At 32.8% G+C, this 15,596-nt stretch overlaps 1 protein-coding gene across 1 annotated transcript in view; it reads left to right on the top strand.

Annotated features, from left to right (window-relative positions):
• LOC105831803 (transcription initiation protein SPT3 homolog) overlaps positions 1-14,888 on the top strand; it is a 30,364-nt gene extending 15,476 nt beyond the window's left edge. The window contains exon 6 of the mRNA XM_012672209.3: positions 12,716-14,888. The gene's annotated coding sequence lies outside the window, so the exon portion shown is untranslated. The remainder of the gene's footprint in view (positions 1-12,715) is intronic.
• The last annotated feature ends 708 nt before the right edge of the window (positions 14,889-15,596 follow it).

Here is a 15,596-nt window from a genome sequence, read left to right as displayed (position 1 = left end):
AAATATATTAAACAATTTATATTCAAACATTCAAGAATTTTCTAATTAAATATTGACGATATATGCGAATCTCATTAGCAATCCGAGGTCACGCGAAATTTAGGGCTTAAAAATACAATTCGCCATATCTGCTACATTCCTCCAAAATAATCATTTTCATTATTCCCTCACTTGGCTTGCAGCAATGCTGCGAGACTCATTAACAACTATCATCATTAATAACAAACCATAATCCAGATAAAATCACAAATGAAACCAGAGAGGTTGTTTTCATGGAAACATGCGTTCACTTATTGTCTATGTATGCAGCTTGAAATATACCTCTAAAAATTAACAAAGTTATTTCACAGAAATGCATACAACTAAATTAATTAATTTACTATCACGTTATTAATTTATAAATTCTCTCTCGTTCTTTCTCTTTCTTTGGATTTATTAAGCAAAACGTCATCCTTATTTAATAAAAGATATAATATCGATCTAACATGATAAATAAATCTATGTTCACTCATTAGTGTTCATAACGATATTCGAGAACGTCGATATTCAAATATTTGTCATCGCTTCTTCGTACGGATTTAATTAAAATTTACCAGGTACGAGAACGACGATTAGTATACAAACATTTGCGGATGTGATTTTTTTCAACTGATCGATTTGCACAAAAACATCAACAGTAAATTCTGCGCGACATTTTTTCCATTTGATATCACAACGCGCCGCGGCTGAGTAAGCGCGTTTAATTTGGTCAGGCGAGAAAACGTCGCGAGAGAATTTCTTCGCGTCCGTCAAGAAGTGGCTCGGAAACAGTGACATGCCTTGTCTATGTCTCTCTGCGACCACCTTACCCCGTGTTCTTTTCGGTTATATAATGATAGGACTCGAAATAGTACGCGTGGGCATATCCAAAGTCGTCGTTCAGATAGCTGCACGTACGAATGTGCGCAGTGTTTCGAATCGCCAAATTTTTCCATTATCGAGACTTCGAGACAGCAAGGAGAGATGCGTCACATGGCGCATGCACATACGGCTTTCCCGTGGATGCATTTTATGCACGTGAAAGTTCGCAATATATTCCGTACATATCGCAGGTGTTACGACGAATTTTCGAGAATCAGTTCTCTCCAAATAGAATAATTCATCAGATTTTTTATTTTCAACCTAAATCTCGTTCACTTGGCGTTCAATCCAAATCCAAATCTTCTTACGCAGGTATATGCGTGTAAGCGACGCGTATATAAATAGTGCGTATATATTTAAATATATTACATGAAGAAATTGAGATTTCTAGATAATCTGTGTCATAAGGTTTCCTCAACGTAATATTATTTTGAACTTCTGTTTCAGATCATAAATTAGATTAAATAATTTGAAAATCATTTTCCATAGCCTGAAAAGATAGGCGAATATATAAAAAAGCAATGTATAAAAACAACGATTTATAACAAAATTATTAAATCTTTTCTTTAATTATATCTTTCATTTCTTATTTTATTTTAAATTAATTTTGTTACAGTAATCTCTTTTTCTCGTTCTTTCTCTTTGTAATTATAAATTGAAATATTAACGAAAGAGCGACATGTCAACGAATAAAACATTTCCCAGAGTTGCATATCAGCGAGTTATATATTGACTATACGTATCAATTTTTAGCGTAAGAGAGCGAAAATTGCACGAAGCACTTAGGAAACTGGGTCACATACTAGTCGTATATCCGAGCAAAATGAAAAGTAATTAATTTTAAAAATCTATTATAAAGTTTTATTTATTGTATTTTATTTTGCTGCGAAAGACACGTTAAATTAATAAATAATTTGTAAATGGGTAAATAATCGAGAATATTGTAAATATTGAAAAATCTTTCAACTTTATATCTCTGTTGCCTTTTCAGAAATAACTCGGTTCGTAATACGCTCATCTTAATTAAATGATCAAAAATAATATGTTTCTGATATAAAAATCTTATACGTTCATCTGTCATATTATTCGAGTGATTTAAAATAGTTTTAATAACTCCTGCCAAGTTTTTGTATATCACATTCAATTTCAAGCTTTTATATGATCTAAAATGAGTAACAGAATCTGCAAAAAATAATGCAATTGTATGCATCGATAACAAGTGGGTACTAGTTGATTCTTTTATATCAAATTTTTTGTACGAACGTCGAGTGTACTTGACGCTGTTCATTTTTTTAATTAAAAAGATAGTTTTGCTGAAATATCTAAAAAATTTAGTTGAAACAAATAATTGTGTAAGATACTCGAACTGATTGTTAAAGCTCTAAAACTTATAAAACTTTTTGCAGCCTCGCGCATCATGTTTAAGTACCCTATATAATTGTTTTTCTAGCTCAACAATTCTTTTCAAATCCGGATGTATATACTTTTTAAAAAACTTTTAGCTTCAGTTAAATTCCATTCTTTCTGTGTAATCTTGTACGGATTCTCCCGTGCAAGGAATAATCCGCATCATTAGTTATTCATTGGATCTGCATTCAAATCGTATTTCTATAGACCACAAGACCTGCACAACCTACCTATAAACCTATACGTAAAGCAATATTACAAGAAATGAGCTTAAAATCAGTCGCGACGCATACGCGGCATATTGATATTATGTATATCATAGCGCAATACGTATTTTCCGCTGCCTTTATTCCTCTGCGAGCTTTCAATCTTCGAGAAGAAAGCTGCGCAGGACAAATAAACTTATACCTCATCAAGCCACAAAAATAAAAATACCTGCCCTGAGCTTACGAGAGATCCAAGGACGGCACGAGTTGTGATACGTTTGCGAAATGTTTTGTCAGAATCAAAGCGTTTTGACTCTCTTAAGACTCAACTCGGCTCTTTTACTCTCAATGTGTACAAAAATATGTCTCGCGCGGAAATCGCTCTATTTTCAGGTACTCGCACATCGCGCGAATAGCGCCACTCCGTCGCTTTTTTTTTTGTCAGCCTCTTTTCCCAAAGAAAATAATTCTCAAGAGCTTCAAGAGTATATTTTTAAAAAGCGTGAAAATAAATTCTCCGTTTGATAGAAAAATAATATTATGGGCGATGCATCCAAGTGCAATATCGGAATTTTTCTATTAATTTAGAGTCGAGGAACTATTATACACTTATAAATTTCAAAGCTACGCTTTGCAAAATTTTATGCCGTGTTAATTGCGCTAAATGACCACAGGGATACTAGAAATGGCAAGGGGCCAACGAGCAAACGCGACTAGAAATATTGTACTCACCTATGGTCGTGTAAATGGTGCCACAGTAGAACACGGCATTCCAAAATGACCACACTTTCTCGCCTTTGTCCATTAATCCCCGGCGAAAATAGTCATATAGGTCTGTTTCGTATTTTGTAATCAGTTCTACCGCTCTTCCTCTCCAACGGGATGAATCTGACGTCAACACCGAGTCGTCACATAATTCACGAATCGCATTGGCTGTCTCATTTCTACAATTGATAGAAAACACATATAACTCAGGCTAAGAAAACTTGATTCGAACAATAGAAACTATTACAGGCGTCTAACTACGAAAATATAAGTAAAAATTGACAGATTCTCTTCCTTTGTGTCACAAAATCATTTAATATTAGAATTAATTCAATTTCTTTATTCAATTTAAGTAAATTGTGAAAACGTTTTAAATTATTCTTTTACATGTTAGTGATTGAACCAATTACTCAAGTTCTTTCGCGGAATACAGAAATCTCCATAAGATAGTAGGCGAACACGTGTCATCTCTATATTCTCAATAAAATCCGGGGCAGTAAATGTCTCCGGGGCGTAAACTCTACTAACATTCAGTACTTTCTCGATTAAAATTACGACAAACTTTCGATGGAATGGTAACGTCATCAAAAGCCACGAGGATAATATTAATTAGAACAGTCTCGATACTGGAGATTAGGCTGTTTCACAAATAAGGCGCGTCTGCCCAATAAAGAAAAGAGTTCCACTCCAATCTGACGTAATGACATTCTATTATCGTGGAGAAGACCGAATCTTCAACCACACCTCGATTTTGTGGGTTAATTTTAGCCGAAACTTTTTGGACTTGATTTCCACTCAAATGGAAATCCCGGAGATATACGCGCGTTATAATCATTAATATCAAGAACTCACTATTTCCGAATTAATAATCGCGCGAGCACTTCGGATCATCGTAATTAAATTTAGGCTAATGGAATATAATTAATGGTACAATTTTATGTCGGCACGCGATTATAACAAGGTAGCTTTACTGTTTAAATTGCTAACTGTAATTTTTTCTAATTGCAATTCGAGACGAATATTGATCTTGGTCTTTATAAGCATGGAACGATCTCAACAACCCTTGTTATCTTTAATATTCTCGCTCTAAATAATGTGTGTATAAATATAGGATAGATGAGCATTTAACGATGTTTTATCGCATTTGTCATGCAAAACTAATTTCTTACAGATAAGGTTGTTGAAACTTTACCTTGCTCTCGTCCTGAAACCAAACGATTGAGCCAGAAAAGTGCAAGAAAAGTTACAATCAAAGAAAGAACGTATCATTGCAATGATAAGATACAGAACGACGTTAAAGTGAGCCCTAATAATACATTTTTATTCATTAATAGAGATATTTTTATGTGGACTCCGTTACAATAAAAGATTGCTATTAAGTTAATTAATAATATCTTTTACAGAGAAAATACAATTTTTGCGCAGTTGTATTTCTCGCAAAAACAAAACAATTATTGCAATTATTTTTGTTGAGTTATTAAGAGGAAGAAAACATTTACTTAATTAATAACTTAATTAATAATTTTACCATTCGAATCGAATGGCAAATATGCATGATAATAAATGTAAAATATATATTCTTTAGAAAAAAGATATTGGTTTGGGAGGGGGAAGAATAAAAATTGCACAATGAAGTTTGAAAGATGAATAGGTGGTATCAAAATAGCTTGGCAAACAATATTGTACGATCAACCATGAAATCCAATATCGATTAACATAATTAACAATTGTTGTAATAAACTAGATGCGCGGCATTGGCAAGACTATCCAGGGATCAGGATTGACGTTATCGACAACAAGAAATTGTATTGAAACCGCAACATCGTATCGAGTTTGCACGTCACATAAACAGTGAAAATTAAATTAGAATCCACATTAATCACCGGATGTTAAGACGTGATTTTGTAGCCAGATATGGAAGCCAGACGACGAATCGTTATTAATATGTACACATTAATCGCGTTAACATATGACAGTTTTTTTTTTTACGGAAGGATTTAATTCACTCCGACATCTTTCCAAAATAATTAACGATCTCTCATATCTATTGCATCCCTTGGCACGCTTTCAACTAACGCTACGTTTTAAGAGGGAAATAAATAGCAGATCTTGTTTGTAATGGCCAATAAAAATTCGTAAAAATTCGTAAAAACTGCTTTACTGATTCGTGATCAACATAAATCTTACTTCATAAGATGTCTTACGTTATACATTATTTCATGTTAAGTAAATAAGAGTAATTAACAAGTATTTTATTCCTGGCTTTTATGACATCGAATAAATGTGTCGACGAGCTCTTGATATTTATATATTTTCTCGATAAGCTGGCTTACGAATTTTATGTTTTGTTGCTGAACGTACCTGCTCTGCCTGATGTTTGAGATAGCAAGATCCTCTCTTGTACCTTCAACCGCTATAAATATCATCGCTCCGGCGATGCTGTACAGAAGTATGACAACGAATAAAAAAATATGCGTGAACCATCTCTTGCTCCAAGAACTGACCTGCACACACCATTTATATTATTTTTATTAAAAAAGTTAAGAATATATTATTAATTTTTTAGACAGTCTATAGTACGAGCACATAATAAGATTAAAATCAATGTTATTTCTTCTGCTAGAGTTTGATGTTTGAATCAGAAGAAAATTTCAGCTTCCTTTTTTTAAACGTCTATTTTTGTATTAAATTAAAAAGTATAACAAATTTTACGTAAAAATTCTATATAAATACATTGATTTATTATTCTTAAAAAGAACCCAATAGATAACAAGATACTATTTGCTTTGTTTCTCGAGATTTGCTTTGTGTACCCACAAATTAGAAATTTAATAAGAGCGGTGCTTAATAGTGTAAGCTTATCTTGCCGTGCGTCTGTCCTTTTCCAAAGTAGCTGCTCAAAATTTATTTGTTCTGATCCAATAGAATTGCATAATTAAAGACTTTATTATTTTATATTCTCTAGTATCATTGGTGATTTATTACATTTTTGAATGTACCACAGAGAAGTTAATCTAATTGTGTTAAGTTTGACGTAGTGGTCATAGAAATTCCTTGCAGCGATAGTTCTCTGATTTTTGCAATATTTTTTCAGTTTCTACGCGTAATAACTACCTTGTTGATATCATATTTATGTTACGGACGTTTAGTAAACTTCCAATAAAACTGTCCGATAAAACATTTTCCAATAAAACTGTCAAAATCGAGCTTTGTAAAACAAATTGTCAAAGAACAAAATATCACGTTAACCATTATTAAAAACTAATTAAAAGCTAAAAGATTAATAGGTTTAATTCCAAATTTATATTTTGTTCAAATTTTAGCACAAACAAAATATGACATTTTATTTAAAAAAAAAAACAAAGTGAATTTTTAAAATATTCCATTTTTTAAAAAATAAAATTGACTTTTAAATATCTACGTAAAAAAAATACATTTCAAAAATATATAATGTGCCTTTTTATAAATATGTAACATTTGCAGATGTAACATTTTTTTTAAACCTTTTTTTACTAAACAATCTAAAGTTATTTAGGGTAGAGTATACAAGTACGTAGTTAATTTTAGTTATTTTATCTTGACCGTATATGCTTGTACACGAAGATGCTAAATAAAAATGACGAATTTCTTTTAAGATCCGTTTGATTTCATTATGTTCATCAGTCATTATAAAATAACAACTATGCAATTTTAACACATCCCGACTAAGACTCCGATCTAGCGAAGACCCTATCTCTCTTCTTACTTCCTTACCTTCTCGTAGAGCCAAAAGGCGCTCTTCTCGCCCACGCTGAGCCCGGACTTGGTAAAATCCTTGATTCCCTTGAATTGCGTGAAGACGAACTCGCTGGCCCGGCTGGAGTAGAACACCTGCGGCTGGCCGGAAATTGGCGTCATGGGTACCGGCGTTTGTCCGTACGGCGTCGGCACGTATCCCATACCAGTCGCCGTCTGCGGATTGTAGTACTGTCCGGGAACCGGAAGTAAGATCTTTGGCCTGGGCGGCATCTTTCGTACTCGTGGCGAGTTTGACATTTTTGCGGCTGACTTTTTCTCGAGGTGCGAACGAAACACTTAGGCAAAACGTGCACGCGCGCGCGTGTGTGTATGTGTATGTATGGTATTTGGTATACCTTACGCGAGATTCCGAGTACGACGACTCGCTGCGTTCGATCCTCCCTTAATTAATCGTCCGGAATCCGCAGGGAGTCAAAGGGAGGAATCGCCGTCCGATCACAATCTCGCAGAGTAAATACCTAAGGAACCCATTGTCCTTTCGGCTGCATTTAATCCCGTTCGGAAAGCACTTTGCGATTCAATGTTCTACAAGAAACAATGTGATTGCGGCCGTTGATTAAACGATTCAACGTGGCGGTGATCTGCGACATACGTGCACGATCTACGGGAATCAAAGATACTCGAGTGTTCTTACGACACAGATCGCTCAACATTCATGCACACGTGCGTCGTTCACGCTAATCGCGAACGCGTCGGATACCGGGGCGATACTTTGTCCTCTTTTTGTCCGGTCCGCTATTTTCCGCAGATCTATGAATTTTATCTGAGCACAGGTATAAATAGACGGACAGACGAAAGAATGTTGGCAAGCTCCTTAGTTCGAGATTCCGTGGAAGAGATTTGTCTTGAAGAGCGACCGCGTATCTCCCCGCGAAATTTACGAAAGGGGTCATTCGCGGCTTCTCAAACTATCGAAGAATCGTTAATACATCGCTACACAACATCTCACGCTTAGAGAACTCTGTAATTCGGTTAAGATAATGCGGGATCGAAGAAAATTACTCAGACAGCGAGTCGACTGAAAGCAATAAACTGAGCATATTAAATTTTTATTGAGAAAAAAAGTCCTTTCTATTTGAAATATTAACAGTGAAATTTAAAACGTTCTACTTTACAAAGCTTTGAATAATTTATTATAATAAAAGGTCTAAAATGTTATAATTGAAGCGTTTCAATACAGAATTCAAATTTTTTAAATAATATCAAATTGAGAGAGAAAAAGAAAGAGAGAGAGAGAGTATTTAAAGGAATATTGAATTTAAATACTGATTGTTCCAAGAATATTTTCAGAAATATTAATGGTCTGAAGACAATAATGGAAATAATCTCGAAGATTAATTAACATTGCGTGAACGATAGAAAAACTTGTCAATTACGCTCAACGATCTTGACCATGTACGTTCCTTATGATTTCGCGGATTTGCGCTCCTGCATATCCTGTTTCTATCTAAAATTATTCGGACGACATACATAGCCGTAGGTCAATGACCCCGAATGGATTCTAACGGTAAATAGCGAGAGCATATAATAATGCGAATCTCTTAACGCGACGGGAGATAATTGTATTCCGCAATTGCACAATCGCGTTTAATTACATACAATCGCGGCGTCATTTCGTTTGAAACAATAGAACACATAATGCAAAAGCATAAAATGAAGCGAGAATTACAGATAAATATGATTGATAGAATACACTATGACATTTTGAACATCTCCGTGTTTAAAATATTTAATATTTAATTTTCAAACGATAAAGTATGCAAAGTGCATTCCACCAAAAGCATATGTGGGCAAAATATAATGTGAAACAATATGACATTCTCTAACTTTATTTTTATTTATATTAATATACTGAGTTAAAATATTTGAAATATACGGCGTAATGAAATTTACGTCCTGGTTTCTAAGCGAAATGACACTAGAAATCCAAATGACTTTAACTCAAAGAAATACATTCTTTTCTTTGTTGGAACTTAATAGTAACCGTCTTAAGTTTTAATTGGTAAAATATTCAGTATAAAAAAATTTTTTTTAATCTCATAGAAAATTTCAGTTTGTGTAAACGAGATAATTGCGCGCAAACAGTTATTTGTGACAATGCAAAGAAAAATGTGTGCGTGATAATCCGATTGATCGCGATTCGTGATCTGACTTAATAAAGTGCGATCGTGCTGATGAATCAAACATAATCGTCAAAACGAAATCTCAATGCTCCGACGATAGAAGCGTAACAAGAAGTATTGCACCCACGAAAACGATTCTTCAGCCCCGTGGGAGCTGTTACCGTCGATTTATCTCCTGGCTCACCAACGCGAGCAATAATCTCGGTCTCTTCGCCTAACGACGCAAGTTGATGCTGTCTCCTTTTTTTCCCCTCCTTTCGCTCTAGTCTGATCTTTTCATATACGATACCTTCAACCACCGTCTGCTGCGGAAAGTTGCATTAATCGCAAGATTGCACATCGATCATATCACTTTTCCATCAAAATGAAGATTAACGTTCGGTCTGCCTTCGCGAAAAACTTTTAGGGAATTCACTTCGCACAAATTTTCGAAGATTTTCACGCACCCCTAACTCATACACTTTTCACGAATTATTTTCTATTTATTTCGTTTCTTCTATTTTTAATTTACTTTTTATTTAGCTTTATTTAACATTTCGCTTTTATCTCTAGGTTTTTCTTTATAATTAAGACAGTGTCTCACTCTTCTCCCTCGCGTAATCGAGTCACTCACACACGGGACGAGGTGAAAATTACTGAGGAAAGCTCGTATTTCCTTTCGACGAGGGAGATCCTCTCTTTCCACTTCCTCAACGCATGTCCTTTTCGATTTTCTTCGGCGCCCCGCGCCTTCGTCATTTGACGTCGATCAGGAGAGGAAGGCGGGGAGAATCACTCGTGCTCCGCGCTACCCTTTCTCGCAACATTTGAAAAGAGGGAAGCCTCCTATTGCCCCTCCTCTTCCACGAGAAACGGATCAAATGTCTCCGGTTTACCCTGTCATCCCGAGGCGAAATCTCTGATTCTCAAAGGATATCGCGGCGATTCAATAACGCATAAAAGAATTATTATCGCCGAACGCTGGCGAACGCTGGCGGGATGCGAAACTCCGAAATTTTCGAGGTCGTTCCTATCTTGCTCCTTTAACACACTTTATAGAAAAACTTTAATATATCATATAATTTAGGACAGGAAGAAATGCCTCCTCAAACTTTCTCAATAATCCATCCGATCTAATTAAGCGTGAATAGTTGCAAGCGATCATTATATTCGTTTATTGCGCGCTCTTAAATAACTGATTTTTTTCCTCGGACAAAGGGAAGGTGAGATGTTGCTACCAGGTGTTGTTGTGTAACGTCTCCCGCGTACCTCCAACGGCGGCGTCGCGACGCTAACTGAGGAGTACATTCGACGCCGGGTCGCTTTGAAACCGGCGCTACAGGTCGCAGGGCCGTATCAGCTGTATAAATACTTCTGAAAATAATGCGTTAAACAAAACTTTTTTTGCCTCCCCCCCTTTTACTTTTCTGTCCCTTATTTTCTGTTGTCGCATTTATTGATTTTGTAATTAATCAATACTTGTGAAAAGCTAATAAGAAAATAATTTCTTTAAAAACAATATCAAAGGTTCCTTTCTTGACCAATGTCTTTGAATAATTAAAAAGATTAAAAAAACCAATTAAGTATATAGTTTTCAAGTTTGTAGTAATAACTGTATCGGCAACAAAGAAACTTAAACGATACAAATATAAGATTACGTTTAATTTTTTAAATAGAGTTTATGACATATGACATTGATCGTATCCTTTAATAGAAAAAGGACTACTTCTGTCTGTGTGGCAATATCTTTCCACTTCACTCATACCATCCGTATCGATTTCTGGCTTCCTGGTTCAACTGGCTTTTATAACTCCGACTTTACAAGAATTTCTGTGCTAGCTAATATTTCGTCAGCATACGAGAAAAATATTCTTCCTCAATCTTTTTATAGTTAGCATTTTAAATAAATATAAGCAACATCACTACTGGCGTATATTTATTTAATATAATTAAAAAGTGAAAGAAATATAAAAAATATTTGCATTAAATTAATCTATGTGTTTATTATCCACGAAAAGTAATTATTTAACAAAAATTATAGATGAAAAGCTAATGAAGAAAAACAATAATTTGATTATGAATTATTATTTACATAATTTTTATTATTCAACATTATTCGATATTTTATTGTTTAAATTCTTTATGATTCAATATTTTAAACACTTTATTATTTATTAAGATAATATTATTAAATTTAAAATGAAATTTTATTAAAAATTACATTTGCTATGTATTCACACATATAATATAACGTATATATAACATATATATGCATGTATAGCAATAACAAAAGCATTTTTCCATACCATTCTAAAACGTTCTCGATATCATTTCATACCGTTTCTTCATAAATTTGAATCGCAATTTTTTTATTTAAAAGCTGTATCATGAAAGAAGATCATTGTCATTTTTAACTTTTGTTCTATATCACATAAAGCGATCATCCTTACATAAGAATTTTATTTTTATGACATTTTATATTTTATTATCGCGCTTAAATTAAAATGGATATAATAACACTGTCCGATATTATTTTTGGATAGTCATTTTCAACGTATTTTTGTCCGCTGAATATGAATCCATCGAAAATGACTATTCGCATTCGAGTTACATTCGGGTATGATGATTCTTTTTTAATGCATAACATACTTTTATTTTTATTATTTCTTAATAGCGTTTGATATATTACTTTACTAAAACTTAAAACATGTAACACTCTTGACATTAAAGAAAAAATACTTAATAAAAATTTTATATTATTAAAATATTAAAACATAAACATTGGCTATTTTTTACAGACTTTTAAGAAAAAAATAATCATAGTATTATATAGGACAGTTGGCCATACATATTTTATGTACTAATATTTATAAAATAATAAAATTACATATAAATCTGTTTATTGGCACATATTATCACATATTTAATTTTATTTTTAAACATTTTTAACAATGAATGTTTATATAAGTTTATCTATTTAATTCATTGTCAATACTAAACAAAATATATATGATATAATAAATTTAAAATAAGTGGACAACTTAATTCTCGTCTTTTTTATTAAATAAAAAGAAAATAAGATATAATCACACATTACAATTTATATACCTTCGTTATGTGTTTAACGTTAATTGTGACAATACAACTGTAATTATTCAATGTTGTGGCAATTTTTAATGAACACATGAATTTTCAGGCAATTAAAAATAAAAATATGGTATAATATCCACGATATTGTTGTTTTGAATAGTATACGCACGTAAACTACAGTAAATATCGATTATCTTTGAAAATAATTACCAGAACATCTTATTTAGCAATTATGGGAGAATATAGCCTTTGGCCATCTTCTCTGTATGGGCCAACATACCCTAATTTACCCTACAAATAAATTCTAAGATTTTAATTTAATAATTAGAAATTAGACAGATAAAGCTGTATAAAATGCAATTTCTGTAAAAAAAACGCATTAATTATGGAACATTTACTTTTTCGAAAAATTGACCACATCAATAAAATTTGTATCTGGTTTTGCAGAGCCGGTCACAACATTACCGCGTAATATAAAAACACAGAGGATCTTGTTAATATTTGACGCTTGAAACGACCGTTCGAAATGAGTCGTAATCGCCATTGAGCTTGCTGCTATGATTTATATTCACGGAAACAGTCACCGGAAGACGTAAGCAAACGCTTGCCAGCGAGATACCTGCGTGGACGTGTTCCCCAGAGAATCGAGACGAAAATCGGACCAGAGAAAATGACTCATCGCGATTTACGACGATCGATGTCATTTTGCGAAGGGGAGGAAATGATGAAGATTTATTCTTAGAAATAAATGACTCACTCAACTCAAAGCAACATATACTTTAATATCCTCTCGACTGTAAATGACGTTAATTGAAGTTTTTTTAATGGAAGAACAATGTCGAGATAATGTAGGCAATTTGTTCGCCACGGCTATCGTACACCTACCATAGAACGGTAGAAGTAAAACATCAGAAATGATTGATATGAATCTCTTCATTAAAACGCGATCTCAAAAAAATTATTGCATTAAACAGATGCAGTGAACAGATGCAGCCGATTGAAAGAAAGAATACTGGATTCAGCGAATACTAGATTCATGCATTTCGCATTGGACTTTGCGTATACCTCGGTGCACATTTCTATTAAAATTCTCGGTAGCTCCACATAAAGGCGGATGTTCGCCAAATACCCTGCTTTAATCTCTGATCGAAGACTGGAGTAAATTTTTCACAGTACACCGTGATTATCTTTAGAGAAATTCTAATTTAAAAAAAAAAGGTGTTAATTTTTTATCTGTTTCTTCATATGTACATTTCAAAGTTAATATGAATTAAAATCTGCATATATTCTCAAGCTTTACGCGATGGAAATACATTTTTCATTATATTATATATTTTTTATCCTTTTTATTTACTTTACTTATCCATTTTGTATTCCACTTTTCTTTTTAATTTTATTTTTTGTTTTATAAGTATTTAGTGCTTTCTAATAAGTCACCACAGAAATGCGAGTACATTTTTTATCGGTTTATAAAATCCTCTTAAACACACATTAGGTTTCTCTCCACTAGCCCTTCCAGCTTTTATTTCCGACACCTGCGAGAGAAAATAAATCACGAGAAAGAAAATTTCGTTCTACTGGAAAAATCGTTCGAACGTAACGGGGCTTCAAATTTACGGAATATTGCTCGACGAGTAAACGTTGACTTTACCATTGCATTCGCGCAAATGTACAGAACGCTCTAAAAACGCATGTACACTTTAAATGTAAACGTCATCGACTCCGTTACGTAGTGTTTATATACGTCCTTATAGAATTTACTTAGCTACGCGTGATGACCTTGCTAACTTATCTAAATTATTATAAATTATTATATTACTTATGTATACTTTGTTAGCTTATCTAAATTAAGCGATACTCACTTCAGATATGCTCCTTCTCATGGAATATATTTACACTATATGAAACGTCCCATAAAACTTCAAATACCACTTTAAAAATGCAATAAAATACCCTACGAAATTTCTAGTAGTAGAGATAGATATTTATAGTCAGTACTGTTATATGGACGACATACTACAAAATTATTTTATTTTGTTGCAAAAGATGAAACGTGATTATAATATATAAGACTGAATAAGAATGAGTAACAAATGAATAAATAAAAATAGAATCTTTTTCTCTCTGTATGTCGTTTGAAAAATATTGTGGGAACTTTTTGTTTGATACATGTTTCTGTGTACTCATATTTGACATCGAAGATTTGAACGAGACACGAGAATGAACGCACATAAAAGAATATTCAGAACACACATAAAGGTCCCATACACGATTATACTGGCAGCAAACATGAAAAATATCGGGATGTGTGCATATCTTTGCTTTATTGGCAGTAGAAATGCGAAATTACAGTCGGACAGTTACAAACATGCGCTTTTATTTTTAAAAAAGGAACAAAATCCCATCGTTTTTATTTTATTGTTTCTCCTTATTATCATTTTGTACTAAGTTTTAACGCACGTTTATGATAATAATATTATTATTAATAATCATATGTTACATGTGTGTGTGTGTGTGTGTGTGTGTAATCTAGAACTTTTATATAGAAGATAAGAAGAATCTTAATATCAAATTTCTTCGTGAGTTTATTAATCCCCACTCCTTCAAATTACAAAAAAAATTAGACTATATAGATATATATGTATATTGCAAAACACAATATTTTATAATAAGAATTATATTATAATTTATTATATTATGTATAAATATTATCATAAATAGAAAATCTTTCTTAAAATAATATTTAATTAATAATTCGTAATTATCGCCATTAAAAAAAATAAAATTATTAATTGGTTAATAACTTTAAGAAAAAAATGCTTGATAATGTTAATATATTTGCATTAATATAATCCGTTTCCTGTAACATCTTTTTGTATCACTAGAAACAAATAAAATATCCAAGCTAATCAAGTTAGATGGGAGGCACTCTGCTTTACATCTTATATTTTATATTATATTTATATATATACACATTACATATCATAATTAATATATAAGTTATATCATTAAATAATTATTTAAATATTTTATGTTAGTAATATGAACAATTTGGTTCCTTTTTTAAAAATAATAATTCTATTACAATTTTAGACATATTTCGCTTTTGTTTACAAAACACTTTGTACTAGTACAACACTTTGTAGTTGGTTTTCAAATAAAAATTATCTCTAAATCTTCTTCTCCGGCTTGACGACAAACAAGCAAGACAAAAGATTAATTCTCGAAATAATGGGTGACTCAAAAATACGCCTCCGGTCGCATCATGCCGAGCATCAGGACGGCTATTTATAAGTGTCTGTTTTTCATGCGAACTTAATATATTTAT

The sequence above is a fragment of the Monomorium pharaonis genome, chromosome 1 (genome assembly GCF_013373865.1).
Source record: "Monomorium pharaonis isolate MP-MQ-018 chromosome 1, ASM1337386v2, whole genome shotgun sequence".
Taxonomy (NCBI): Eukaryota; Metazoa; Arthropoda; class Insecta; order Hymenoptera; family Formicidae; genus Monomorium; species Monomorium pharaonis.
This window is presented reverse-complemented; position numbering and strand designations above follow the sequence as displayed.